Source organism: Uranotaenia lowii, chromosome 2 (assembly GCF_029784155.1).
Source record: "Uranotaenia lowii strain MFRU-FL chromosome 2, ASM2978415v1, whole genome shotgun sequence".
Lineage (NCBI taxonomy): Eukaryota > Metazoa > Arthropoda > Insecta > Diptera > Culicidae > Uranotaenia > Uranotaenia lowii.
The window spans coordinates 322,286,344-322,311,539 of record NC_073692.1 but is presented as its reverse complement, the minus strand read 5'-3'; the positions used below and the strand labels follow the sequence as shown (position 1 = coordinate 322,311,539).

Below are 25,196 nucleotides of genomic sequence, written 5' to 3'. Positions count from 1 at the left end.
TCAGTGCAAATTTCCTATGTAGAAAATTGTAAAAAAAACACCCTAAATTCAACGGACAAATGAATATCCTATGAAAATTCGTGAAGAGTCAGTAACAGTAAACTTTAAAATTTATAAAACGAAAAAACTATAACTAGCATAATCTAACACAGAAACCCAATGACAGCAGTTCAAGATAAGCCGAACCGAACTTAACCAGAAAACGACACTTTATCGGTAAGAATCAACAAAAATTTTAACTCGATTTGATTTTTGTCCCTGATGAAGGTCCAATAAGGATCGAAACGTTGAACTAGTCGTTTTTACTTTAAAATCTGAGACCGATAGCCGTTCAAAATCCTTTAAAAAACATCCAAAACAGTCGTTCCATTTATAAAAGAATGAATAATAAAACTTACAGTTCAAACCTTAAAAAAACCACTTGAGTAGGTACCATGAACAATAATCTAGAGCTCAGATTCATTTCCATAATTTAAATAGAAGCAAAATGCTTACAACATTGTCGAAGATCATAGCTTCGAATTTTATTAGGCAAAAAACTTATTAGCTGTCTAACAGGGGTATGTCTTTTGGAATTGATAAACAATAAATTCAATTGACATCACTTCTTGTGCCTGGCAAAGCATTGCATGAAAAGTAGTCTTTCAATACCTCGTAAGGCACCCACCAGTGATGTCAATTTAAATTATTGTTTTTCAATGCCAAAAGACAAACTTCTGTTAAACAGCTAAAAACTTTTTTGCCTAATAAGATTCAAAGTTAAGGTCTTCGACAAAGTTGTTCAGCAGAAAATTTCCTTTGGAGAATTTATAAATTGGCACAAAAATCATAAGCAGGCTCGGTTCCACAGAAGAAACAAAAATGATTTTGAATCAAAACGAAGCTTTTTAGGCCCCAGGGTTTGAGAAATTCAAAAAATAACCCCAAATCGACTCGGTCTTCCGGAACATTCCAAATGGCGCTCAAAACATGCGTGTAAAAATGCAAAATGAGCTTGACATGTCTCTCTTCTACCCTTAATAACTTTACGTCACCTTTGGCAACCCCTTACGTGTAACAAAATGAGCTGAAATTTGGCGCGGGGCATTCTGGTAAGCCAGGGAACTATTTCAGCCCAAGGTTTTGATTCCGGAACATACCCCTCTATTGGATCACCCTAGGGAACAGCAGTTGATCAAATAAATTTTCTCGGAGAATTGAATGGGATACTTTGATTGGTGAGCCCCAGTCGCGTTATATTGGAAATTTTTGGGCAAACCTTTAGCGTGAGTTAGTGGCTGCTGGCAGGTTGAACAGCCCTAGAAACTTTTAACGATCAAAATAAAGGATAAAAATATGATCTGCGCTCGTAAAATTTAAATTATTGCTCTGCGAAGCAAGAAAATCTCATGAGAAGCAAGTAGGTATTTTTTCCCACCCACATTTTTCCTTGAAGCCTGGGATCCTGAATTCCGAACCATATCGTTCCGGGACCAAACTCTCTTTTTCTCGCTCCTCTGTTTGGCTCTATCAGTTTCATGTTACCAATTTTATGTGCCTATTATCCAACAGTTTCTTGCCCTTTGCTTGCAGGGTAAGCGCGATAGCAAAAGTTTCGATTCCTTCAGAATCTACCAACGATATGAATTAAAGAGAAAAAACCAACGAAAAAAAAAATCCCAAAAGGTTCGTGGATATATTTTTTCAACGTAATCACTAAATTCATGGGGCAACATTCACGACCAACGATAAACCAACATTTCGCTGGCCCCAAAAGTTGGACCAATCCCACCGATAGCTTCACGTATACCCAGGCGAGAAGGCACACAGTATTTTATGACTTGGTTCGTGTTCGAATCAACCAAATCCTGATGCCATTAATTTTTCGATCTCAAATTTACACAACTCAGTCTATTTGAAACCTATTCCAGCGAACTAACTCATTGCAAGTCGGGGCGAGGCGTTACACGATTTCGAAAGGAGCTTCCTGCCAGCCTAGACTACATCCTTGCCCCGGGCTTCTAACATGCTGGGATTTAACGAAATTAAAAATCCATAAAACCGTAACCCCTCGGCTTCAACCCCCTCAAGCGAGCGAACTGTTCTGATAGTAGATAGAAGCAAAACAGGCGAAGGAGTTTCTCACTCGAAATCGAACGAAAACGCCCCCATCTGACTGACTGAGTGGCTGACTGACTGGGCAGGATTCACGCCCCGCTTGGTGTGAAGAGTTTCTATCTAACCTCCAGACGGTTTGGTCAAATTCAATCCCCGCACTAGATTGATGAAGTGATAAAAGTATGGAAATAAAATTAAGTGGTCCAATAAATTGCTGGATTCTGGGGCCCTCCGGGAAGATTGGGATGGGTCCCATACCAATTGGATTAGAATGGGAGTTTTTGTATAACATTTAATTCAATTCACCGAGAATTTTTTATTTAGAATACGGTTTATTCTTCATTAAATCAAGTTCTATGAGTAAATTTAAAGTACTGTTACTGTAGAGTTCAGACTTAGCGTATTGAAGGTCTCAAATCTATTTTTTCAGGACATTTATCGGACAGTACACAACTACATAATACGACTATTTAAATTCGAGAATAAATTTTCTATGTTTGAAGCAAAAGTTTGTAGTTTAAGGCCTAACACTACAATAATAAAGGGGATACTACGTTACAGTAGCTGATTTTGACGTACATCTGAATGTGGTTTATCTGAAAGTCATGTGCGACAACTCTATATATTTTAGTAGGTACAATTTTTCACGGTCGCCATGGAAAGGTAAAACGATATTTGATAGACAGTGTGAGCTTACTCGAGTAAAGGCTACGGTTGTCAACACTTGTCAACCGATTACAGCTTTCTACATGATTCCGGAAAGTTCTAGTTTTCCTCGAAGTTATTAACCGTCCCATATATTACATTTGTTACCGACTTTCTGGCGTCTGAAAAGGAATATTACTCATGAGAAGCCCTCGTTCTGACTCTTCTGCAGGGAAAAACCCCTATCATACGAAATAGTCCAGCGCAAGTTTTCTTTTTCTTTTTTCTTCGGCAACCCCTCAGTGAAATAAGCAAATTTTCAACAACGCAATAAACTAGCCTTCTTCTACTGTTTCATGCCAATCATCACTAAAAGTTAGAAAGCACTTTGGCAGTCACATCAAATGGAAGGGAATGGCGTCGTCGTCTGTCAACAATATTGCATTGTCGTTTCTTTGGTCCCCATTTTTAACGGCAACACACAGGGCTGAAATTAGTTATTGGAAGCATTTAGTGAATATGATTGAATAAGGATTATTTTTTTTAGTTTTTATTCTCTTCTTGATCCTTCAAAAAATTACATACAAATATAATTCCAGCATTTTGGAAGAAATCGTTCCAAAAATAAATACTTATAGTAATGGTAGATAATTATTTTCCTCATTAATTAGAAGAAAAACCGGGGAAAGGAAACGTTAGCTGCATTTAATTTCGGCGTGGGTCGGAAGTTTCCAGTGCATAAATTGGTTTTCCACATTAGGCGAGCATGCAACCATGCAATCCGAAACTAAAACAAGTCTCAAACTAGCTGGACCGTTCGCTGAACCCACACAACCTACTTGATGTTGGTCCTTGATTCGGGTCGGTCGGACCGACTCTCTTTGGAAACGAATGGCTTTTGCTCACGGAACCTAACCTGAAGGGCGCTCCATTTACAAGGTTTCTTTGAGTGCATCCTTCATCGATCGATGCACCGAAAACTTCCAGAGCTAAAATAGTGTCAAAAATATAATTTCGTTGCGTTTTGTGTGTTTTGTAGGTTGGATTTCATCACATCACATTTATGAGTTTCTATTTACTACTCTGTACATCTTTGTATTGACTCTTGACGTTTTACTCACAATGCACAATGGGGAAGAAGTGTATAAACCGCGAAGAAATTCAATATCTTCCCTCCTACATGAACCAAATCTATGAAAATTTACTTTCCTTTAGTAAAACTGTCCGGAGAATCGATAGTTTCAAACGCCGCACAAGCTAACGAACGGAGATATAGTGCTTTTTTATTTTCTTATTCCCCTATATTTTGTAAACCATTCAGAAAAACACTGACTTGGACTAAACATAAAAATTGTACCCTCAATTCCCCTACATTTATTTAAATAGTTCAGAAAAACTGGACTAGAAAATTTTCAATCAAATAAGAATAAGTCTGTGGTTTTTCCAAAGAAATCGAATGAAGGCTGTTTAGGCTACCTCACGCGTCGTAAAATGGAGTTCTAGCTGTTTTACCCTCAATTACTCAACAGTTTTATAAATATTTCAGAAAAATTTATATTTGGACATCAAATTTAAAACAAAATGCGACTTATCTTGAGTGTCTTGAATCACTACTTTACGTGCAATACTTCGCGAGGCTCCAGCCGTGAAGTCAATTGATTTTGTTGTTTATCAATGCGAAAAGACATACCCCTGTTAAACTGCTAATAACTATTTTATCATATAAGATACGAAGTTACGGTCTTCGACAAAGTTGTTCAGCGGAAAATTTTCTTCAAAGAATTTATAAATTGGCATGAAAAACATCAGCTGGCTCGGTTTCACAGAAGAAACAAAAATGATGTTGATTTTTCAGTACAAAATATTAAATTTTCCCATACAAACCTTAAAGTTCAAATTTACTCATGTAAACGTTACTTAAAAATTCTGCAAAAATTCAGCGATGAGTTTTGGGCCAAAACGAAGCATTTTAGACCCCAGGGTTTGAGAAATTCGGAAATGACCCCAAATCGACTCAGTCTAATGTTGCATACTATTAATAATATTGTTACCTAAATCGTTAGCAAACTGTTGGCAGAAAAGTTCTCCCATACAACTATTTTAACAATTTTAAACAGTTACATAACCTAGCTACATATTCAAAATACAATAAATTAGGAATTCACGATTCAGGCATTTTACAATTTCTATAATCGTTTGCTAAACGTGTTATTGCGCTTCATCAAATCGTCGTTTGACGATTTAAGAAATCGTTTGGTTTAAATCCTCAATTATACGGATCATTATTAAGCTTTAGGGCCAGGCTTTTGATTACAGAAAATGATCTATTCCTAAACAGTCTGAGATTATTTTATATCAATTCCTACTTGTTATTTAAAGCTAATTGACCATCCTCTAATCATAGTCAAAAAGAAACAAAACGAAAAGTTTCATGAAGCCTTTTGCCATGCAACAAATCGAAATGTTCTACTTTATTGCGACAAACTTATCTTATTCAAAAATGGATAAATCCATCATGAGCGTGTATTCCATTTAGAGAACGTCAAACGAAGCTGTGATTCAAGGTCTCATAAAACCATTTGAAAGCTGTTTGCTAAAATTCTTTTATTACAACATTTTTCAAACCGGCAAAAAAACATTTTAAAACTGTTTAACAACTGCCTTACGATGTTCAACATTAACTTACTGAACGCCATGTTGATTGTGAAATTGAATCGAATTTAGTGACGCCACCTTGTTGGAAATAATATTATAATACTAAAAACTAGACATTTTCAACAAATTTGACAATGTTTCCGGTACTATTTTTTATATAGGTAATGAATTTCAATGCAAAACAAAAATTGCATCATTTGAACAAATTTGAATGTTAGTTAAATTATTATGTTTTAATTAAAAAAAATCTTGAAATTGTTTCAACCCTGATTTTCTTTGAGGCGCGCATAAGTTTGATGCTATTTCGTATATATTTCACCAGAAATCTGAGGTCGCAAGAAGTTTCATGCTAAGTCATATTAAAAATGAAAATGAAAATATTTCTAAAATAATTTAAATACAATCTTCGCCAATCACCAAATGCTTGGGAGAGTAATTGATAACACGAGAAAAAACGGAACAGAAAGCTCCCGCAGTAGAGTATCTATCAAATTTCACAGCTCCCACAATAAAATTCCTATCAGATTCCGTGACGTAGTTTTAAAAGAGCTGTGGATAGTCTTAAGAGAGCTCGGAAAGGTTTCTTAAGGCTATGTCTATAAGGTCGAATAGAACTATTCTTTTGGAGGTTTTATCATAGCGTTTAGAATTACCTTTAAAAAAGTTAACAAAACAGGGCCTTTTTGGCCATATGTTAGCTTGAAAGTAGTTGTGCTAATAGCGTAGAATGCGCTTTGGCTTATAAAGTAGCTTTAGGAAATAGTCTTAAGCGAACTGTTAAAGTTGGAATAAAACTTAAATTGTTACTTGGGTTAATTAACCAATATCCAGAGTTGTTGTAAGCGGCAGTACCAGAAACGTCGGTTTATAGTCACTTATTCTGAATGATTTTTTGAAAAGGCCTGAAAGAAGCCAACATTTATTTTCAAGTTTATCATAAAGTGATTTCTTATTTATGCATGTTAACCAAACTTGATGGTTTTCTCAAAAAAAACAAAATTTTTATTGGGTCCACAGGTGAAAATTTCTAATAATTGTTCTATGTACGGCTAAAAATATTCGTGACATACTGATTCTAACAATTTCAGTACTTTTTAACTGTGGGAAAACAACCTCAAACGCGATCATGTCCTTGAACGAACGTCAACGTTATGTTAACCAAAAAGTTTGGAGGTTATTTTTCTTTTTCTTATCCATATAGGTACGTAGGCAAGTGTGCGTAAGGACTGTCAAAAACAACTCTATAGTGTAGCAGATGTAGCAACCGAAAATCTTATCGATCAAGCAATGCAGACATCCGGATCTTCTACCGTTAGTCTCTGCTTTCAGGAACATGCATGCCACCGAAGATGGTAAGGGGTAAGTACATACATCTGCAACTGAACCATAAATGCATCGAAATATTTTCAAGGTTTACTAGCAAATCTGACCTCCAGAATGATCAGACGTTCGCATCTGCTGCAGACCCAATAGTCTATGAAATAGATATTTATCCAAAACCTTACTCAACTATTGATGATATCTGATATCACAAGTATTAACTTTTTAACTAGACACTGGGTTTCGCCACCACAATTTTCGTTTCCATACTCCGAGTATTTGAAAAGTCGAAGTGCTCAAAAGGAAAAACGCAAGTGCAAATTTGGAATCTCTTCAAAGGTTATCCTTTTCCATTGAGATTCTTATCGTAATTAGTGTACGTGCCACCTGATCGTACTGGCGACCTGGTTTTAGCAGAGTCCTTTTCGCGCTGCCTGTCTAAAGTCAGCTCTTTTTGCTCTCCTGAGGATGACATACTCGTCATTGGCGACTTCAACATGCCCGGCCTAAAACGGTGCTCTTCTCGAAGTGGCTTTCTGTTTCCAGATCCTATGCGTTCTTCGTTCTCTGCATCTTCTTACGTATACTTAGACGCCCTTAGTACAGCGACTTTACATCAAATAAATAATATCGAGAATGAAAACGGACGTATGCTCGACCTCTGTTTCGTTAACGAAGGTTTCAGGATTCCGACGATTGACTAGCACCCGCTCCCCTTGTCAAATCTGTTCCACATCACCCAGCCTTAGTGGCCTCTCTTGATGCCGCAAGGCTATTGCCCGTATTCCCGTGAAGAAAACGGTATCCTTCTATAAAGATTTCAAGAAAGTGGATTTTGAAGCTATATCTCTCGTTTTTGAGTCCATCGAATGGGAAGTTGAGCTCGATCCTTCTGATCCAAACGCAGCTGCTGAGACATTTTCGAACATTCTCAACTACATCATTGATCGCCATGTTCCGAAACGTTGGGTGGCTACAAATCTACGGGCTCTTTGGGTCACTAAAGAACTGCGGCAACTGAAGACGGCCAAGAAACGTGCGCTCCGAAACTACAACAAGCACAAATCCCCTTACACTGAGGGAGAATACCGCAAATTGAACTCAGCTTATAAAAAAGTCAGTAAGCGAAGCTACTTAAATTATCAAAACCGGTTACAAAGTAATTTCAAGACCAGTCCGAAATCTTTTTGGAATCACGTAAAAATTCAACGGAAAGAACCAGGGCTTCCGTCTTACATGTTCCTTGACAGCGACACATCGAATTCTGATCCAGAAATTTGTGAACTTTTTGCCGAGAAATTTTCTACTATTTTCACAACTGAGGAAATTTCCTTGGAGCAACTGGCCAGGGCTGTCGGAAATATATCACCCCTAGGGTCATCTTTGAATGGTATTCTGGTCGACGATGCAGCCATCCTAAAAGCGACAGCTAAGCTAAAAAATGCATCTGCTACGGGCCTGGACGGTATACCAGCTACTTTTTTGAAGCGTTTTATGCCATCTTTGCTGACACCTATCAGGCACATCTTTCAATCATCGCTGGACTGCGGAATCTTTCCCTCATTGTGGAAAGAAGCTCACATGTTTCCTGTCCACAAAAAAGGAGATAAGAGAGATGTGAGCAATTACCGCGGAATCTGCGCGATCGCCAAACTTTTTGAACTGGTTGTTTTGGATATAATTTTCTCATTTTGCAAGCATCACTTCTCCAACGATCAGCACGGGTTCATGCCTAAACGATCCAGGACTACAAACCTACTGAGTTTTACATCGTTCGTGCAGGACAGCTTTGTAAAGAAAATTCAAACAGACGCCATTTATACAGATCTCTCTGCTGCGTTCGATAAGGTGAACCACGATATTGCAATCGCAAAGCTCGAACGATTAGGCTTCTGTGGTTCCCTACTGCACTGGATTGGTTCCGGAGTTACTTAATGGGACGAAAGTTATACGTTCGTACTGGTGAATTCATTTCTAGGCAGTTCGTTGCCTCTTCAAGAGTGCCTCAAGGAAGTCATTTGGGACCAATCATTTTCGTGATCTATTTTAATGATGTACTCTCGCTCCTTGGTGGCACAAAGCTCGCATATGCCGATGACTTGAAACTTTTTCACACCATAAACGGCCAAGACGACATCAACTTCCTGCAACAGCAATTCACCGCTTTTGCTAACTGGTGCGATATCAATTGCTTGCCCTTGAACCGCAGTAAATGCTCGGTTATATCGTTTACCCGTAAGCGACATCCTCTTCATGCAGAGTACATCCTCGGAGACGATCTGGGCGTTATTCTCGACTGACGGCTGGAGTTCAAGACTCATACGGACTATGTTGTCGACAAAGCTTCTCGAAGCCTTTGATTCTTGTTGATGGCTAAAGATTTCAAAGACGTATATTGCCTGAAAAGTCTTTATTGTTGCATAGTTCGTTCTATTCTCGAGTACGCTTCAGCTGTTTGGTGCCCTTTCTACCAGAATGGAGCTGGGGGAACGTTTGTCGACAGCCAGGAAGTCTGGATCGGGGGAAATCGAAAACCGGAAGCCGCTGAGACGACAAAGAGAGTTACCGGTAGTTTCAAGCGAAATTCTAACCTCTCTCTCCGAGATGCCGCAAATAAGCTGGGTACAACCGTGCATCGAGCCAAATAATGAGCCGGACTATCGACTTACAAGAAGGTAGTGACTCCAAATAGCGATGATAAACAAAATACGACGGCCAAAGCGCGGTGGTAATGGACCTACGTCAAAGCAGACTACAAGCAGCTTCCGGGACAGGAGTTTTATACGGCAAAAGGAAGGGCAAAGGTAGCAGATATTTTCAAGCCCATGAAATTATCAAAGTTCGCGAAGAAATATCTGTACCTGTGGCTTGAAAAGCAGCATTTTCATAGCTTCCGGGACTGTCAATAAACAATAAATTTACGTGAAAGAGTGTTTGAATAAACGTCTGCTGCCTTTCCTGAAGAAACACGGTTGTTCCGTACTGTTTTAGCCGGATTTGGCATCTCACCATTTCGGTAAAAAGGCCATGGAGTGGTACGCCGCCAACAACGTGCAGGTGGTTCCCAAGGACAAGAACCTTTCCAACACGCCAGAGCTCCACCCAATTGAGAAATACTGGGCTATTGTCAAGCGGAACCTAAAGAAGACCAAAAAAACTGCTAAGGACGAGCAGCAGTTCAAGCAAACTGGCTTTCTGCGGCGAAGAAGGTGGACAAGGTGGCTGTAGAAAATCTGATGGTAGGGGTTAAGCGTAAGGCCCTGCAATTCGGATTTGGAAAAGCGGAAGCCTAACTGAATATTTTTCCTGAATTTTATTCTAATTAAACTTGACAAAGAAATTTAATATGATTTTTTAAATAAACGATTTCACCGATTTAAACGCGTTTTCCCTTGACCAAATTTTGACCGTATCACTCTTTATGTTGGGAACCGTTAGTTTAGTCCTTCTTTTCTTCATTCCATAGTCGTAAGCTACGTTGGCGATTTTAAAAGAATGAACGATGAGTATGGAAACTCTTTATTATCTATCCACATTTTGAAAACTACAAGTTTTTCATAAGTTGCTTGTCAAAAGATAAAATTCACAGAGGCGAACTCGATTATAATCGATGACTATTCAAGGTATTCAATCCACTGCTTTTGTGTGAAACTGCTAATGATATTTTTTCCTATGCAGCTCGCACTGCACTCATAAATAAGCTGTGACCTAAACGTGTCACAAAACTCCTCGAACTTATCGATTTGCATTAATTCCTCGAATGGCTCAATTTATTTCCCATTAAACCACTCTTCAGAGAATGGACGGATTATTGCGATCGGACTATTATTTTATTCGTTCATGTAGCAGCGCCACATGCAATGGTTCGTGCTGCATTTAATTCCCATATAAATAGTTAGTTTGAACAGAGTGTGTGGCATGGCAGCAACAACTGGAGAGACAGAAAGAAAAAGTTATTTTTCACCCCGGCTGTTATCGCTTATGTTTGCCGAACAGCAAGTAAAATGGATGTCGAAAATGTCCGACATTGTGAACCTAACTGCATGTTCACGTCCGATGCAGAAAGTCACGGTCTGCTCCACCCACACAGCCAGTTTAAATCCCAATCCCACACAACCCCAACACACAAAGCAAAGAATGGATCGGGGGTTCGAAATTTTATGTTCCACCTGCAGGAACGTTCAAGATGAATGTACTGTGGAGAATAGAAAATGGTTTGCTGCCTCAAAGTTACCTTTGTTGAAACAATGTTTTGCTGCGGGTTGATAAGGAAAGAGTATGCATTGTTATGGAACATTCTTTTCTCAGTATTCGTCCTTTGCTGTTCCAAGAGCGGGTAGTTTCTTTTGACTAAGTTTCACGATATGCCTCAAAATTTAAAAACCACTTAAACGAAGAATGCACAAAAATTCAACGAGAACTTTTACAATGGTTGCCCCTCTAAACAGTGGAAAGTTGCAATCGTTCTCTTCAAAACTATCAGAAAGCCGTGATTATTGAGTAATAGAAAAGAAGGAATGGACTACTGATTCCCTAGATAGCCGAGACAAAAATTGTTGCTGAACATGTCAATACACAGTAAACGAAAATTACCGAGTTCGGTAATTTTTTTACCAAAATCCTAACATGTGTAAATCGTTAAACTGTTCGGTTATTTTTTCGGTAAAAAATAAACGAACATCGGTAAATGAAGAATCGATTTACCGATGTTCGTTCATTTTTTACCGAAAAAATTACCGAACAGTTTAACGAATTACACATGTTAGGATTTCGGTAAAAAAAAAATTACCGAACTCGGTAATTTTCGTTTACTGTGTATGAGATGTAAAAATCCAAAGTGCCGGTCGCTTCTAACCCGAAAATTATCAAATGCAACGAATGGCATTTCAGTGAAACTATTTGCTTTATTTACGGCCGCATACAAATATGACAAACCGTACGACGACTAAAGTAACCTTTATTGTAACCTTGAATCAATTTATCATTGGAATTGTTTAGGTTAACGTTCCAGAGAATTCTAGAATGGTCATACTTCACCAAAAAAAAAATTCTTTTCGGAGTAAGGTTTTAAACAAACCTTTGGCATTAGCATTGGCAGCAAACTGACCCCCTTTTGGCGGAAGTTTTTACGAGCGACTTGGAAGTAGATTTGGAAAAAAGAGAAAAACTTTTCCCATGGCGCTATGTTGATGACACCCTTGCCTTCGTAATGGAGTGTCATCTTAGGTAGACATTAGGTTGAGGAAAAAGGAATACATAACAGTCGATTCCAAACAATTTGAAGCGCAAAAACAAGCCGCCCTCTATTCTATGGCGCACCGTCTGTACAATACTTCCATGGAGAAGACAGAATTTAAACTTAGCTTTGCTTGTTTGACTACTCATATCCACCTTAAATCATTGAACCCAAAATGCTTCTCTGTTTTGCAAACATTATAATTTTTTGATTGTTTAAAAAACATATTGAATACATTTCGAACTCCATTATCGCTGGCATGTCTAAGTAGAACGAGTTACACATCGCCAATCCCGTGGTCCAGGACAGAACTTTATCGTGACAAAATTATTTTCGATGATACTATAAGAGATAGACAAACGATGTCTTCAGCAAAAACGCTCATCAAGCCATGCGCTTCAATAATCTTAAACCAATATATTAGGCGGTGTCATTCTTGCATGATTTACACATAAAAACTTTTTTTTTCAGTGAATAGATAGAGCCAAACTGTCTTTTACAAAGTTGTAGTCAACAATTTTTGAGGAAACTTTACCGAAGACACCATCTACATATGACCTTTTGTAAGCGAGTTATGATTTTTTGAACATTAAAATGTTATTTAATGTTATTTAATTTATTTTTTTACTAAATCATTATTTAAGTTCAAGATATTTGGTACCGTAAAATAGGATGAATCGGAACTATTTCCGTAATATTGATGTCAAATTATATTAGGTGGACCTTAACAAAACTCAATCAAAGGAAAAAAAAAGTAAGTAGGATTTGTTACTATCAATTTTGAACAGTTTTTTTCCCCTAATTAATCGACGAATACATTCATTTCAGCGTCCATCATATTGAACGTGGATCAGTGCTTTGTTATTTGTTTCGTAGATTTTTTTTTGTTCATTCCTATTTCCTGTAATCTTCGTTACTTATATTTGGAGAAATGTTAATTGTAGTGCCTACCTCCAGGGGCGAAAATAATCTTAAAAATTTATTAGCCAATTTAGGCAGTCTTTTTCAATTGCCTTTTTTTTCTCCAAAATCATTTCAAAAGTATTCTTCACCGTATACCAAATTTTCAGAAATGGCACATCACTATTTGCAGAGTTTTCTAACAACACTTCTCATGGTATGAAATTTCGTTATTTCTTTATGCTTCATACAAATATTTCTTTTAATTGTTTTGAGTAAATTTCCTTATTACATTTTGTTTGTCGTTACTTTTATCTGAAATACATTTGATTATCTTTTTTTAATAATATGATCATCTTTTCAATTTACCTTTTTTAGTATTTGTCAAAATATGAACGCTTAAGTTTTGAAAAAAGAAAATTTGTACCTACATTCATTCAAATATTCATCAAATTATGATTCACAGCAACTGAAAATCATAGGGAGGCATTGAAACTTAAAAGTTGCGTAGAGTATTATAGAATTTTTTTTCTTTAACTTACTTTTTAAAATTAAAACACGCTTTTTCTAAATTTGAAAATAAATTTCGGATTATCGGTTTTTTTCATAATTTCTTTTATAATTTTCTCTCTGATAATTAATTAAGCTTTTCCTCATCAATATTCAAATTTTAACTGAAGGAATATTCAAATAATTTTTTTTAACGTTATTCAATCATTTGATTTTTAATGTGATGTGGAATAAAAAATCCGAAATTAAACCCAAAAGTTTTCTTCGCATATCTTAATCATTTTTCATGCTTTTTACAATTTGAGTATAAACCAAGGTTTAGTAGTATATATTAACAAATTTGTTCTTTTTCTTTCTATGTACTAACATTTGGCTTTAAACTCTCTTTAATCTTGGTTCATATATTTCTTGAGATCAAAATTTCTGTTTTCCAAATTTCTTGTGTTTGGAGATGTTATTGAATCAAAACCTGTTTCGGACTTCTGATACTGAGTGTTGGATTAAATTTTGAGTTTTTGTTTTAAACAGTTTACCTCTTTTATTTTCTTAACTCCGTTTAGTTTTTAAACATCAAGCGTGAAAGCAAGAAGAGGAGTTTTTCTAACGTTTCCTCATTTGCCAATTGTTTCTTTTCAATGATGAAGTTTTCATGGAATCACAGAGTTGATACCATTCTATTCTCAAACTAACTGAATACATTTTTAACATTTTATAAAAAAAAATCAAAATAAGGTTGCCTTATATTGATGAGGACCTGAGGATGAGGTACAATAAGTCGTTCTCTTAACGTAATCATAAATATGTAATGGAATATTTCATCGCTATCTGTTTAGTTGTTTGGTGTAGGTCAAAATTGGTACAGTCATAAGTTGAATATTATTTTCCTAGAGTAATGTGACATTTTCTAATATGAGAGTAAAACTAATCCGGGCTGACAAATCCGGATTATTTTATCAACATGTTGACAATATTCAGGCATTTGATTTCAAAATACTATATTTTAAGCTTTCAGATCTCAAAAATTTGGTTGAATTAGAGTTTTCTTTTGATTCTGCAAATAAAGTGAATTAAGCCGGGCTTTTTCCAAAAAGTCTCGAGCAAACCCAGACACTTTGGCAAGCTCTGGGTTATCTGGCTTATCTTTTATGAATCTTATATACAAAAGTGAAGGCGTTTTCTTTGTAACACCATCACGCATGAATAGTCGGTCGGAATTAAGTGATATTTGGTATCCGAGGGGTTTTTCGAGCCAGAGATGGTTTGTATAATAGTTTCGAGATTATTACTTTTAATGGAAGGGGGGCTCCTATACAAAATCAACTAGAAACGGGACAAAACTGGAACAACTTGAAGACGATTTTCATGAAAACTGATGCACAAGCCCGAGAAGTTAAGAACTGTAAACATTTTTCAACTATTTATTAGATAACGGGTAAAACGAAGTTTAACGGGGCCGCTAGTGAATTTATAAAATAAAAATGTCTTCTAAGCATTTGTATTAAATAAAAATTAGTGCATTTTACTCTCAAAGCACAAATTTGTATCTGGAGGCGTTCGTTAGTTACAAGGGATATTTTAGTAAAAACTTGTATTTCTTAAGCTGTCATGTCTCGGATTGGTGCAAACCAAACAAATATTTTATGACGGCATTATTAAGTTCAAGTAAATTTGTTAATTTTGAATCCTTTTTGCCATTTGTAAGAAACTAAAATATCGTGTCCTATTGAGCGTCGTGTGATAATTGTGTAGTGAAGTTCTTACGTTGGCACAAATTCGCTGAAAAATGAATCCCTATAAGAAAAAAAAACTGAATAATTCCCATGCATCAATAGAAAGCCATACTTCAAGAATATCTTTACCCACACTCCAAACGTGTCGTTTTCCTCTTTTCTCAAATTTCAAAAACTCGTAGTCTAAAAAGTTTCCGCTCTGGTCAAAACAAACGACAGAATTTTTGCATATTTTTAAAATAAGATTAAGGTACCCGGGATTTAATTTTAATTTTTAATGAAAAAACGCGAAATTTTTTTCGGAAAATGTCACTTTTTTTGTTCTTTTTTGAATATCTATCATACAATGAAAATAAAAATCCAATATAGGGAGCCGACTTGAAATCTAATGCAGATCATTTCATCAGAACTTTTTAAGACTCTAAAATCAAGTTTTTTTTTGTAAAAATTATATTTCTGAAAATAATATAGGTAAGTATTACCGTCTATAAAAACCTTACTGTATATTTAAATGACGAACGCCTTAAGTGAACTAAGTTTTTGAACACTTACTTCACGCAGCGAAAAGATTTTTTATTTCAAAGGAAAGTGCCGCAAAAACAAAAGAATTTTTTCCTATGATTTAGGGATAAATAAAAATTCCTTTGCTTCAAAGGCATTTTCTTTTGTTTCAAAGGATTTTTCTTTTAAAAAATCTTTGAATCAAAATATTAATGCTTTGAAACAAAAAACAGTTCCATTTGATGCAAAGTTGTTCTCGTTTGCTACAATATAATTTAAATTTAGATTTAAAAGGATTGGTTCATTGAAGCATTTTCCTTTTATTCCAATTGGAAGACATATTTTCTGTTGTCCCGAAGTTCCTATTAGGAATTTTGAATAATAAAAAGAAAGAATTTACATTTTAAATTCATTTTTATTCATAAAATTAACACTAACACTGGTTCACTATAATTTTGGTCCTAATTTTGGCCTGAGGGCATTCTTCTTGGGCCGCTCTATAGACTTCCGGAAGCAGCTTCGGTGTTAGCTTTAGTGGTCATCCAACTGGTGATTACCGCTGAAGATCGGGCCGAAGATAATCAGACCGCTGGATTTGGGGCGGAATCTGCCGTGGTCCTGTAATGCACTGTAATCACTTTTTGATTAATGGATCAACACACACTTACCATTCTTCATCCTGAATCCTCCTAAAGCTATCTCTGATTCACTAGTTTTGATTTTCAACACAACCGGACAAACTTTATTCGAAATTCGGTTCTTGCTCAATCCAAAATATCTTCTAAGTTTAAAATTTTAATTTAAAGAATTTATTCCTTTCTGTTGAAAACAATTTTCTTTGGTTGAAAGAAAATTTACTTTGTTTTTAACGAAATGTGCAATTGAACAAATTTCTTTTGAATCAAAGAATTTGTTTGAAATCAAAGTCCAAAATTATTCAGTTAAAAAAATTAATTCTTTCATTCAAAAATTATTCATTTGAATCAGAACGATAATTCATTGATTCAAAGAAAACAGGATTTTGATTAAAAAAACTGAATGTTTTGAATCAAAGTCAGTTTTGTTTTGTATCAAAATCCAAGTTTTCTCTGCGTGTTTCTATGTAAAAAACGCGGCTGTTCAACTTGCTCAGTAGGCTGTGGCCATCATGACGGCAGTGTTTTTTTCTGTGAAAAATTTTCAAGTGTCTCAAACTCATATTTGAGAAGTTTATTTGCGCATATGAATAATGAAATCAAAGTTTAAGACAAAACTAAAAAGCCGTTAATTTTGAGTTGCTGATTGTATATCAGGTTATTTTAATTTTACGACAAATTAGTCCAAAATTCGTAAAGCACACAAAATGTATTTCCAGTCCAACACACAGTCGGAGGACATAATAGGAAAAGTTGGACGGTACCTTCAAATGAACTCCAACTGTGTGTTTGACTAGAAATAAATTTTGTATGGTCTACAAATTCTGAACTTATTTGTCGTTAAATTAAAAAAAAACCTGATCATACAGTCAACAACTCAAAATCAACGTCTTTTCTGTTTTCTTATAAACTTTGTTTGCACTATCGTTGTACATAATGCTGTATTGATGTTTGTGAATTGATTCAAATCAACAGAGAGTTTTAAAAACTTTTGAATAATCTCCAAAGTATCGATTACATGCGATTATACATGGTAGAATTTTCTTTGATCACACTTTTAAAAGAAGCCAGAAAATTCCAGCCATATTGTTATGACTGAACACAGGCAGTGGTTGACTGACGAAAAAAAAAAGTAACGACGCGGCACCCCGGAATCATCTATGCAAATTTATGTAAATCTTAAGGCACAACTTTGCCGAGATTTGTTACAGCTAACAGACAGCTGGAAAATTGGAAACGGTGACAGGTCAGATTACCTTTTTTAGCAGAAAGCTCTACAAACTCATCGAAACTGAATTTTTAAATTTCATCATTGAAATTTCAAATGTGGGAGATTCAAAAATAGTATTAAACTTAAAATATTAAAACTGGTTAGAGTTGAACAATTAGAGTTAGGTTCGAGACTATTGAACTTTTGTTTGTTCAAAATTCAAAATTGTTATGTATTAACGCTGAACTCAATGAAGTGAATAACTTTTAAAATTATAACAGGAAAAGTTGGACAGTACCTTCCGATGATTGAAGAAACTATACATTGCGGCAGCTTTTTCAACTGTTATTTTAGAGCCCCGTCATGTTGACGCCAACACGAATCGCCCTCCCCAGACAAGGACTACAGTTCGGTGTATAGTTTACACGCAGCCAGGATCGTGTTCGACTTTCGGTTCTTCTGAAGTCTCCTTCCCGTGGAGCCCAGTTCCGATTGTTCTAAACTGAACCGAAATCTGTAATGAAGGAAGGCCACCCCGTGTGGGTGCGTGGGTGTTTTTGTGTGAGCGGAAAAGCGCCTCCAAACAGCCGATAAATATTATGCGGCCATTTTGCCACTTGTTTTTTGAGAAACTAATGCCAGAGTAGGGTGGTTGGTTTAGAAACTTGAGTTTTTTTTGTTGCTGGGCATTTTAAACTCTAATTTTTTTATCAAAATCCCATTACTTAGAATACCGAATTCAGATTAACAATCTATAACATTTTGGATTCATGTTAGGAAGAAGTGAAAAACAAGCCACCCTACAATGCTTCCTATTGGAATTATGCGAGTGGCAAGGGAGAGTCAAGTCCTTTGACATGCAAATTTATTTTGGAAACTTATGTGCTTGAGCATAACATAACCGCACTTGGGCCGGCCAAAGTTCGGTTGCCCGATGGCTTCTGGAGCAACCAAAATTTGCTTGCCAGGGCATGAATTAAGCTAGACCTTCCCCTCGCCACCCGTGAAGAAAACGTTTTTATTGACTGTTTTTTTTTAACTTAGCAAGAAGTTAGCATGGGAAGATTCAATGAAAAAAAAACTGTCATTTTACTGTTTGTCTGTGTTTTTTAAACGGAAGGAAAAGTGGTAGTATTTTTCCCCGTTTTTTTTTTATTCAAAGCATACAAAAAATGAAACGTGTGCAGCTCGTTTGTTTGATGTGATTTCCGATCGTTATAAGCTACCGATTTCATAATTGGTCCGGAAATTCAAATTGCATTGATTGTTTGGTGGAAAATATTTGCGGTTCCCGTGAATTGCACTAATTACTGTTTGGAAACGGATGTTCGCATTTAGCACTAATTGAACGTTTGATATGAGCGAATCAAAAGCTGTTCGTGCACTGAATTCGTATTGTTTGGGCTATATCAACAGATCCAATGAATTGTGGAGGATTGAATTGATGGCAATGAAAGGATTAACATCGGCTTTTGTTTGTATTTGCAAATTTCATCGTTTCATTTCTATTGAAGAGAGTTGCATGGGTGTACCATTCATTATTGAAAGTTTTTAACGAAAATATTGTGTTGTTAAAGCATTCTGTGGTATACAACTGGTGTTTGAAACATTCAATCATAAAGATAGGCCGAGTCTCGAGTCGTTGAATAAGCGGTCATACATGAGTTACTGGAGCAGTTTATTTCCAGTTTGAAGTAAAGTTTGATCCCCAAGGCTTCCCAAAAACCTTTTTTTTTTTGTTTGATTTGCCAAATAGCAACCTTACCCAAGTAACACAGATTAAGCCAACTAGCATTTGAAAGATTTATTATGGTTTTATTATGGCATTTTATATGCAGCTTGTTTTATAACTTTTCCATTTGTTTTCAGGTAGTTCTTAAACGTTAATAAATCTTTTACTATATGTCTACTGTTTAAGCTGTTGAGAGAGTTCTGAATGCTCCAATAAAAAAAAATTTATAAAACATAAACTAAATTTGCATGTTTTATTAAGGCACGCAGTGCTTGATTTAAAAACCGTAATAAAATTAGGTAGCAGTTCTCGATCAAGAATGTTCAAACAAGAAACGCTTAGGATAGATTGCGAACATTTCGCTTCCATGCTATTTTCAGTGATTAACAGCATTTCAAAATTCAGCGGAACCCGCCATCTTGAATTTCAATATAGCGTCAGATAGCGAAATTCAACTTCTTCTAGTTTAGCCTTTTCACCCTATACCAGTATTGTGTTTTTTTCTTATTTAGCCGTTTCACCCAATACCAATATAGTGGCTCTTTCATGCGATTTAAGTCATTTACAGCATTATTAAGTTCAGTGGAAGCCGCCATCTTGGAATTCAAGATAGCGTCAGATAGCGAAATTCGACTTCAACTCATGGTATCATTCCACCGGACATTCACAACCAACCCCTTATTTATTTCATTTATAAAATCTGTCCTCATTTACTGTACTAGTGATTACCAACTCAGAAATTAGGAACTCATCCTACGCGTGTAATAAGTTTGTTTGCTAGAGAAACGTCAAAATTTAGCTACTTATATGGCTCTCATAAAACCGTTATTAAACTAATTAGCCATTCATCTGACCATAATAAAGCTATTAAGCTTTGAATTGGCTAACGCCATGTTGGTTGCAAAACGAAAGGACACAAAATGACGCCATGTGGATGGATTCACAATGTCAAGTCTTTGAAAAAAAAATTCAGGCCTATTTTCACCCGAGCAACCAAAAGTCTCATAAAACAGGTACAAAAAAGCTTACTTAGTCCCATCATTGATATGAAGTTTGTTCTATGCAGCTCAAAATTTGAGTTCTTATTGATACTTTCAAGTTCCATAAGAAGTCTTAATATTTTTTTTATTCAGCTTCCAAAAAATGGTAAAATGAGTGACAAATTCTATCTCTATCTCAATTGCATCCTTGGCATCGATTCATATCACCTTCTCTTGATAATTTACTATGTTCAGTACATGGTGCAGCCATTGTGCCGCGCGCCGTATTCCAAACTCGACAAATTGAGGTTTGTCTAGATTTGATCAATTTGCTTCTCAATTCCTCCCTTACATTTCCTACATTTATCGCATTAGAATGGTCAATCCAGTACCACATAACTTATTGGAAAAAAGAAACTTGCCCGTCTTGGGGATCGAACCCCGACCTTCGTGGTGAGAATCGGACACGCTTCCACAAGACCACGCCTAGATGTTGTTCTAATAGCAACTAAAATTCGAAGTGGGGATATGATTCTGTAGCATACCTGCAGGCGCACCCGCCCAACCAGACAGCCAGCTAGACAGAAAGAAAGCACCTCAATGAACTTTTTGAGACTTAGTAAATCACGTTTTGAGCACTTTTGTGCCTTTATATGACTTAAGTCCTTTACAACGTACAAATTAAATCACTTTTGCAACTTTCAAGTTCATTAATGAGTGCATAAAGTTCACTCAAGGGAATTGGGCAGTTGAATCTCTTTGTCAGCCAATATGTAACTTTCAAAGCCTAATATGTGACTTTTGGTTGCTTGGGCAAAAAATTCCATTATGCTTGCGATGTCTTTATAGACAAATTTCAATTTCATAACTATTTCATACACATTTTACCAAAAATCTAGACTGGCAGTAGAAAAGATGCTCATTAGACCGCTGCAAAAAATGACTTTTTGCTCCCATATGTTTTTTATGCCTTTTGGGTCACCAAACATCAGTGTTAAATTTTAGATGATTTGGTTGATTCCCGAGTTAGCGCAACGCATTTCAATTTTGTGTGGAAATTTGAATGGAAAAAGATTTTTTTGCACTTTAAACCATCCAGAAAATTCGGATAAGCTTGAAATAAAGTTGGTCTTCAATTTTTGGTTTTGTCTATTCTTAAGCTTCATTTTTGGTTAACATAACAAGCAGCACAATATTTCATGAAAAAAGTTATAACCATTTTAAAATAAAAAATTTTAATCCATTGAAAAGTATTTAAAAATGGCAGACTTTGCCCGCTAGAGCTTTTAATAATTTCATGAAATGTTTTTGCAAAGATTATATAAACTAATAAATTCCCTGGCTATGCCAAGTATTTTTTTTCTTTATTATATTTTTTAAAGTTTTTTCTAGTTCATTTCCGGACATCAAACTTGTACGCAAGTTTGTACACAACAAAGCTTTAGCGGGAAATATTTCCTAATGAAACTCTACACGCTTTGATGCAAAATAAATGAGCTGTCAGAAATGAACAAATGAAATTAGCTTGAATTTATATCTATTTAGTATAATTTTGTAATTATTTAGATAAAATAAAAAGATCAATACACTTATCTTTACATCCGGAAAACCAGTTCTCTACCATATCCAGTTGTTTACCGATTAGTACATCTGAGTACCGAGGGCGTAGCACCAGTTGTCCTCCTGCCGATGATTTTGAAAACACTTTTTAAGGCTGCACTATGAAGTTTCTGATGAATGGAAAAAGTAGGCAATAACTTTTGCTAGTCGCACGCGTTTTTTTTCGGTCCGCGAAAATTTTACAAAATTTTAAATTTCAGTAAGTAAAACAGTCAGGAATAAACCAAAAATGGTTTAAAGTGAAAGTTGGAAGAAAGTGCAGAAATGTTCACTGGAGTTTCCGCAAATTTAAAGACGAATTAGTTGTTTTTTTTTTTCATTAAAGAATTGAAAATCGGTAGCTACAGAAACGGAATGTTTGCTCATTGAATTTAAATTTTATTCTCGTGTTGAAGTCTGGGGTTGTTGGGGGAAGCGCATATTGTGAGGAGTGTGTGAAAATTTAGAAATAATTTGAACCCTTGAAAATAACGCATATAAATAAATTGTGGAAGCCTCGAACGAAAGAAAAAAAAAAAGAAATCGGTTCTGATGTGTTAAATTTTTCCCTTATGCGGTCTTCACAAATGTATTTTTCTTGCGCTCCGCTTGCTGTGATCGATTTTTTTCCTGCGATTCACCTGTGCCTATCCGATTGTTTAAAAGGTTAAATTAATCTAAAGATATCTGTGCTTCTGGAAATGTAGGTTCCCGAATGTGAAGGATGAAAGGATCAACACAAAAACATCGGTGAGATCATTCCTTGTATGAAATTGCAAGAAACATTATATTCATTCACCATTATATACAAGTCAAACCTTTACTAGAAAGGCTAAGGTGATAATTTTGATATAGGTGGTAACATGCATATATGAATATTATCAACATTAACCAATCAAAGATGTAAAAGATTGAAAGTCTATTCATAATCACATGACCCTTTTGGTCATGTGGCTATGATTGGGCGGGGCTTATTGACAATGAAAGTTACCTCGGAATGTGCAGCTGCCATTCTGAAATGGGTTTCTGGAATTTCAATAGAGCTAACACCACCAGCACCCGCGATTGAGCAATTTTAATCAAAAGGATTAATATTGTCTCTTTTGCATAACATACCTGCCAGCTCAGGGGGTCGTTGGATGGATCATACATACATTCATACATACTATGAAGTTTCTGATCAATCTTCACATTTTATTCACAGAACGTTACAAAATACTGGTCTTCGACAAAAAATTTACAATTAAGAGTTCGTTTTTAGGACAAAACTTGTCAAGAAAATTAAGAATACAAATGCTGATAAAACACCTTTCGTCCACAATTTGTTTTTTTTTTGTAATTTTTCGGATATTTGATGAATTCTATGAAATTTCCATAAAAAAATCAAACTTTATTTATTCCCTCCTTCTGTTTTTTTTTGTAAATTTCGATGAGGGGGGTGACAAAAGAAGACATTGATATTTTTTCCAGCATAATTTATCAGTTAAGTAGTTTTGCTTTTTTTGTCATTTTCATCTTCACTTTTATTTTTGTAATGTTTGTAACAAATAAAATTTTAATTTTTTTCAAGTTCTGTCACAACTGTAGTTTTCTTAACTTTTGTCGTTTTTGTAATTTTTGGTCACTATTAATATTTTGGACTATTTTAGGATTTGTAATTTTCGTCAAAATACTCATTTTCGATATTTGTGTAATTTTTATCACATATAAAGTTTATTTATTTTAAATTTTTGTTATTTTTTAGATTTCGTTTTTGATTTAAAAATTTTTATTTTTGAATTCATTATCGAAAAGCGTTTTTTTCGATACTTTTTTTTCCTTGCAAAAGAGCAGTTAGCAACCTACTTGATCATAAATTTTCAAAATATCGGCATGGTCGTCCATATGCGGTTATTTGTTGAACTGCACTTCTTGTATATTAATTAAATATTTTCAGGGGAATTCTTCGAATTAGCATATGCAACAATTAGTGTATGCAACTTGTTGCAATACTCAATTTTTCAACCCTCGTCGTAATTATCCAACCCGGAAAGCTTCCTTGAGTAAATTTACGAATCCACTTTTTACAACATGTTACAGAAATAACTATTGTTACCTTTAAATATAATTGTGCTACATCTTAATTTTTTACACCCACTATAAATCCAAAATATGTAAAAAAAAAAATGGCTACAAACGCTATAATATTCTGAGAATTGTTGGCATGTTTTTGGGTACAAAACGTTAAAAAAATATTTTGCGTATAATTCATTTAGTAAGAAAAATTGTAAATAATCATAAAAACTTACATGTTTATTATTAAAAATGAACTTCTCGAATCGAATGCATCTTATTATTTATATATAAGTTGGATTTGATTTTTTTTAAACGCTGAAGCAAAGCTGAAGAATTTTTTCAAATGGTGAGTATGAATTTAAATGAATATTAAACATAAAAAAAATAAAATTTGTAGAGGACCGGTGCGTGGAATAGGTCACATGTATTTGTTATATTAACGAAGAAGATTTTTATAAAAGTCTTGATTTTTTTTTCTTTCTAATAAATGAAATAATATTGGTCAACAAGCTTGATAGATCAATAAAAAAAAAGTCAATCAAAAGCCCGCAAGACAAAATAAAAAGTGATTCAAGTCAACAAAGTTAATTGGAAAGAGAAATTTCAAAAGTTGAAAAAAGATCGAATCGGTTGTTTTAAATCTGAAGAATCGATGCAAATTTTCAATAATTTGAGTTGAATTAATCGATCTCATCGTCTGGACGTTGATAAAGTATGACCTGTTCCAGGCACCTGTTCACCAGAAAAAAAATTATATTCGTTTAAAGAAGGGTTGTCAGATTGCCTGGATATTCCATACAAAATTTGGCAATAGTCTGATCCGGCCCGGTTGCCCTGATTTTATAGAAAAATGCTCGGATTTTGTCAGGGTTTATTCAATTTATATGCTTCAACAAATTGTGCAGAGAAATTTTTAAGTTTTGCGTCCTAAATGAAAATTTTTGAACAAGTTTTATAAAAATAATCATGAAAGGTTTTTTGAAAGCCTAAAATACGATTTAAAATATGCTAATGGATTATGAAGAAACAAAATTTTTTTTTTCTTGATTAATGTTGAGTTCTTGGGTTTTGACCAAATTTGCCCACAAATTGTTCGGCTTTTTGGTCGACATTTTTTTCTAGGTTTTTAGATAAAAATACGTGCTGAAAGTATTTTGACAACCTTAAAGTACAGTTAGTTATCTAAATATATTATAAAAAAAACTTTTACAAGAGCTTTTGAAAATTTTTTCGTGATTTTGTTTTGAAATGCAAAAATTTCTTAAATATTAATTTAACTCACATTAAGGCAGGATTCAATATAGAATTCTTCTGTTAGCATCCCACTTTCATAATGCTGGGGTCTTGTATATCAAAACAAAAATGGAGTCGTCGTCAATTCTAATCGGGAC

At 35.1% G+C, this 25,196-nt stretch overlaps 1 protein-coding gene across 3 annotated transcripts in view; it reads right to left on the bottom strand.

The window, feature by feature from the left end:
- Positions 1-25,196, bottom strand: part of LOC129743869 (protein Fe65 homolog) — a 383,733-nt gene that overhangs the window by 284,531 nt on the left and 74,006 nt on the right. The gene's annotated exons all lie outside the window — the stretch shown is intronic.